We start from the raw sequence: 6,000 nt of genomic DNA, 5'->3' as shown, positions 1-6,000 counted from the left end.
TATCTCACATTCAAAGATTTTTTAGAGTAAAACATAAAATAATAAATCGTAAAAAAGAAATGACCATAAGATTTTTATATATTATTATACTTCTATGTTTTCAATGATGTTACATCAAAGTGTTTAGAAAAAAATATTTATATTTGATCATAGAAATACCCATAAAAGTTTAGTATATTTAGATACATATAACATCAATAATTTTAAAATATAAAATATCACTCTTTTATATATAAAAAAGCTAATATTATAAAACATGTATGTGTGTTGATTTTTTTTTAGGATTATTATTGTTCCTCCTAACACATTTTTAATTGAATCAAACTTTGCATTGGAGTAATTATTTATTATGAAATTGTTAAAAATAGTATTTACTTCAATTATTTTATAATTTTAAAATTTCTAAAGAGAAATCTTTTTACTATTTTAAATTATTACTATTTTAATAATTAATCTTTAAATAATATCAAAACCATAAATAAAAAAATATATTTTAATAATAAAAGATTTTAAATGTAAAAGAAAGGAAAACATAATAAAAAGACACTAATGACTAAAATAATATTCCACGAAAACTAAGGGGCTAGATTCACAAATTTAAAAAAGAAAAAGCGTTGAAATGAAGACCAAAATGTGTTACTTTAAACATGGACATGACCCTTATAATGATTAACCCAAATAAAGAAAAATGGGTTGATTCTATCCCTAAACGACAACATGTGAAGTATTTTAATAAAATTTAATTAGGTTTAATATAAAACCTAAACTTCATTTTTAATAACCCTCTGCCGCCATTCACTCTCTACCTCTGTTTTGAAAACCGGATCGGTCGGTTCAACCGGAAACCGTTGCTTAGTCCGGTTCAATCTAAACCAGTTGAACCGCTATTAGTGAACCGGCCAGAACCGCTGAACCATTCGAACCGAACCGGTTGAAAACCGGAAAAAACCAGAAAAAACCGGGAAAAACCGGGATTTTTGTTTTTAAAAAAAAATTAAACCAAACAACGTCGTTTGTTAAACGAGCCAAGTCGAACTCGAGTATTGCTGAGCTCGACTCGAACTTAAAAACTTTAAAAGTAAGCTCAACTCAACTCAAACTCACAAGCTAAAAATTATCAAGTTCAACTCAAACTCGAAATATAATATTGAAACTTGAACTCAAAAAAAATTAGAAGCTCGATTGAAGCCTAAAATTCGAGCTTGATTGAAGTGAAAGAATAGTTCACTCAATGCTCACCAAAAGGCTCCATGATTTTGAATGCCAAATTACCTCTATTATTTATAGAAGTTAGTTGTGATGCGCTTCTATGTTTCTTAGCAATGTGTGATTGTTTTGTTCTCATATTTTTACTCTTTAGACTTTTGGGATGCTCTTCTATGTTTCTTAGCCATGTGGGATTGTTTTAAAAAAAAATTAAACCAAACAATATCATTTTGTTATGATTTTTAAACCCCAAATTTATTTTTTAATTATAGTTATATAATTATATTTATTATTTAATATGTTTTACCTTAAATATTATGTTGTAGTTAATTTGAATCATTTTGTTTCACTTGATTTTATGGTTTTTAACTTATATATGTTATGACTTGCTTTGAATATGACTTGTGATATAAAAAATTATTTTTTATTAAATATTTTTGGTATTTTATTTAATTTTTAAATAATTATGACGTCGTCTGATTCTTTTAAGTCTCCCTTCTTGGAGCTGCTTTTCACTAGCAAGTGCTTGCAGTTCCGTGGGAGTTAAATCCTCAAGCTTGACAGTGCGGTTGGGTTTTAACTCAAATGAAACTAGTAATTTCCCTGGAGCTTTTGTTTATTCTCCTAAAGAATGAGAATTAAGAAGTTCTCAATAGCTTGCTCTTCTTCTACTACTGATCCATTGTTGGTTAAAGCTGCAAGAGGAGATCCTGTAAGTCGGCCTCTTGCATGGATGATGCGCCAGGCAGGAAGGTATATGACTGTTTACAGAAAGCTTGCAGAGAAACATCCGCCCTTCAGAGAGAGGTCTGAGACAACTGATCTCATTGTGGAAATTTCTTTGCAGCCTTGGGAAGCTTTCCGTCCTGATGGAGTTATAATTTTCTCTGATATTCTTACTCCACTGTCTACATTCGGTGTCCCGTTTAACATTGAAGAAGTAAGGGGTCCTGTCATTCATTCACCGATGCACTCTGAGGATTGCTTGAAGGCATTGCATCCTATTGACTTGGAGAAACTACATTTTGTTGGGGAGTCCCTTAAGATTGTGCGCCAGGAGGTTGGAGATCATGCAGCAGTGCTAGGTTTTGTCGGAGCACCTTGGACAATTGCAACATATATAGTAGAGGGAGGTACAACCCGCACTTACACAAACATAAAGAGTATGTGCCACACATCACCAAATTAATATTTAATATTTAATATTTAATAATTATAAAAATAAAAATAATAACAATAAAAATCCCGGACAAAACAGGTGTCTACACTATATTCTATATTGAGATAATTTTGCTTTATAGTTTTATTATTTTTATAATTATTTTTTGTTTTGATTCAGATTGCAGTAGTACAAAGGTTTCTCCAACTTTAATTTGCAAGTAATTGTTTGTTTTCTTTTAAATTTATTTTCTTCGTTGTTAAATATGGTTTTTTCGATATTGTTGAATTCATATGGTTTAAGGTTAGTTTTATTATTCGATTTCTGATTTTTTGTTAAACGCTTCTGTTTTTTACAAAAATAATTGTTAGTTTTTTCTTTTAAATTTTGCTAAACGCTGCTGCTTTTTACAAAATAATTGTTAGTTTTTCTTAAATTTTGCTAAACGTTGCTGCTTTTATTATTCGATATTGTGCACTTTGATTGGAAAACTCATTCAAAAACCTGTGCATGTCTTGTTTCCTTTTCACATTGATAATTCTTCATTTAATAAATAAATGTTTATGATGTAAAATTTCACCTTCACAAGGTATTCTCAAACTCTGCTATGTATTTATGCTTCCTTTAGGTGCATGTGTTTGTGAATTTTAAATTTATATCATTCTTTTTGTTTATGTTAATTTATTTACATTTCCATTTAAACTGATTGAAAATATTGTTATTAGCATCATTTCAGTGTAAGTTTTCAAAATTCTGTAATTTAGCATAATTATTAATGTAGTTGAATTGCAAATGAATCATTCTCTCAGTGTAACCGAACTGTTGTGTTTATGAATTAAGTTGTAGAATGCTCTGCCAGTGAAGAGCAGATGTGCTATAATAATTGATGATTTTGGTTGTGGTTTAATGCGTCTTTGCATTTCCCTCTAATATCTAAGAGCAATCGATTGCAAAAGCTGGTGAAAGTATTTATAATAGTTTTTCTATATGTTTTGGGATGATACCAGGCAAAGTATCTCGTAAAAGGATTGGAACACAAGAAAATGAAACTCAAAAAGTCTCCGGTAAACTAAAATCGAACCCAAGAATCTGAACCTCAAAAAGTTATTGGTGCTCCAAACCAAACACATGAAGAAATTGATCCAGATACAACAATTAAAAATTCAAGTGTCATCACTTCAATTTTCAGGTAAACAATATAGTTAATCAAATAAAAATTATTATATAATATTAATTGTAGTAAATAATATTGATTATCTTAATTTGTAGCTTCAAATGATACCACAAACTCAACATCAACAGAATCACAATCGACTCAAGGTTTGGATTGAGATTGTTACAACGAAATATTCTACAAGTCATATTATTATCATTTTATTTTTATTTTCTGTAAACATTTAAACATTTTTATATTTATAGAAATGAAATTATTATGTATTTAGTGAAATATTTGTTTAAATCTTATTATTTTGCAATAAGTGAACTATTTTATTTTTTATTTAGATTTGTATAAATAATTTTATTTTAATATATATTGTCATTAAAAATGTCATAGAATATAAATTATTTGTGTTTTGCTACAATATCTCTTTCGTCACATATAAGTTGATTTTAATGCATTATTTGTGACAATATAAATTATCAATAATGAAATCTTATTTAATTTAGTGATGTAACCAACTGTCATAGAATATAAATTATAAAGTGACGTTATGCATAAACGTCATTCATAATATTTTTAGGTAACATTTATATTATGTCACTAAAAATGTGACAATATCTCTTTCGTCACATATAGGTTGATTTTAATGTATTATTCGTGATGATATAAATCATTAATAACGAAATTTTACATAATTTTGTGACATAATTAGTTGTCATTAATATTAATTATATATAGTGACGTTATATATAAATGTCATCCATGCTACTATTAGGTGACGATATACTACGTTACTAACAATGTGACAATTGTATTTTCGTCACGTATACAATGAAATTATTGTGGTATTGGTGAAGATATGATTTATTAATGACGAAAATGTACATCATTTGGTGACAAAAGTAATTGTCACTGAATGCGAATTAAATTGTGACGTTATCCATTAGCATCACTATATATTTAACAATACATGAAGATAACACATACATCGTCACTTTTGACATTTAGTGACACACCTAGGGTGACGATCATCGTAACATTGACTTTTACGTTACAAAATACATCTAGTGACATAAATTGAAATTTTAGTGACAATAACCTAGATGCCACAAATAAGAAATTTTGTTGTAGTGCTTGATTCTAGTTAATTGTTGTTTCTTGTTGTTGATCAATGGCTTCTAAGCTTGTTTAAATACACCTTGAATCACTTCTGAACATTGAGGATCATCAATGAAGTTATTAGAGCCGTTTAAGTGTGAAAACAATTAATATTTCTGCTTGGATCGTGGGGGGAATCGGTACCCCCTCATGGGGAATCGGTTCCCTAAGTGTAAAATTCAAATATTTCGACCGTTAAACAGAGGGGAATCGATACCCCCTTGGGGGGGAATCGGTTCCCTCTGAGCATTCTGTTTTTCTCGGAGCCAAACCATTCAGGGGAATCGGTACCCCCTTGGGGGGAATCAGTTCCCTCTGAGCAATCTGGAATTTTTGACTTTGAAATGGTTCGAAATATTTTGTAAAATTGTTTTGAAATTATTTTAAGATTAAAACTTAATTTTACACTTGAGTAAGGATTAAAAATGACATTTGAAAGATTTGGAGTACTATTTTGATATTCGAATAATTATATCGAATATACTTAGAAAATCTTATGGAAAATCTTAAAATTCATTTAACTTAATTTGTTATATCGAAACATCAAAATGTTTTCAACAATCTCCCTTTTTTTATATAACAAAACATTTTAGTAATTTTAAGATTTTATTTTAAAATCAAGTTTGAAATAAATCAAGTTTGAAATTACTCCCCCTTACTTTAACACTTCTCACTTTAACATTTCTCCCCTTTTTGTTAAATCAAAAAGACTTTTTAAAAGAACTCTAAACAAGGTTTTGAAAAATACTTAGCCAATTGATTATAATAGATATAGCTTAAGCTGCTAAGAACACAATCAAGAGAAACGTTAGCCATTAGCTTCATAATCAATATTCATAAACAATGTGATATGGCAAAATTGGTCATATATCTAATTGATGTATATGATGCAATAATGAATAAATTTAACCAAACCAAATATATAGAAATATAAGTTCAAACATCCATAATTCATCAAATTAGTTCAAATATCCAACAACCAAAGTAAAAACAATCAAAAAACATTCAAAATGTTGAAACAATAAGCTTTAAGTTCAAAGTACTAAAGCATAACACAGAATCAAGCATCCGTAGGAGGATCGGGAGGAGGAAAATGAGCTCGCATAGTGGCCATCTCATGTGAGAGTGCATCAATGCGTTCATTCATAGAAGCGTTGTTTGTGCGCATCTCCCGGAGAATTTCCAATTGTTGAGCTCCCATTGTGGATAAATGAGATTCTATGGAAGTGAAGCGAGAATCCATGGAAGCATATCGGAAATCGAATGTCTCCATAAAGGATCGAAAGTATGGAGGCATTTGATCCTCTGCTCGTGC

At 29.4% G+C, this 6,000-nt stretch overlaps 1 pseudogene; it reads left to right on the top strand.

Annotated features, from left to right (window-relative positions):
- Positions 1-647: 647 nt before the first annotated feature.
- LOC120129982 lies at positions 648-2,395 on the top strand (annotated as a pseudogene).
- The last annotated feature ends 3,605 nt before the right edge of the window (positions 2,396-6,000 follow it).

This window comes from Hibiscus syriacus, unplaced genomic scaffold (genome assembly GCF_006381635.1).
Source record: "Hibiscus syriacus cultivar Baekdansim isolate YM2019G1 unplaced genomic scaffold, ASM638163v2 tig00110505_pilon, whole genome shotgun sequence".
In the NCBI taxonomy this organism is placed as follows: Eukaryota; Viridiplantae; Streptophyta; class Magnoliopsida; order Malvales; family Malvaceae; genus Hibiscus; species Hibiscus syriacus.
The sequence above is the reverse complement of the archived record's forward strand: the minus strand, read 5'-3'. Positions and strand labels throughout refer to the sequence as shown.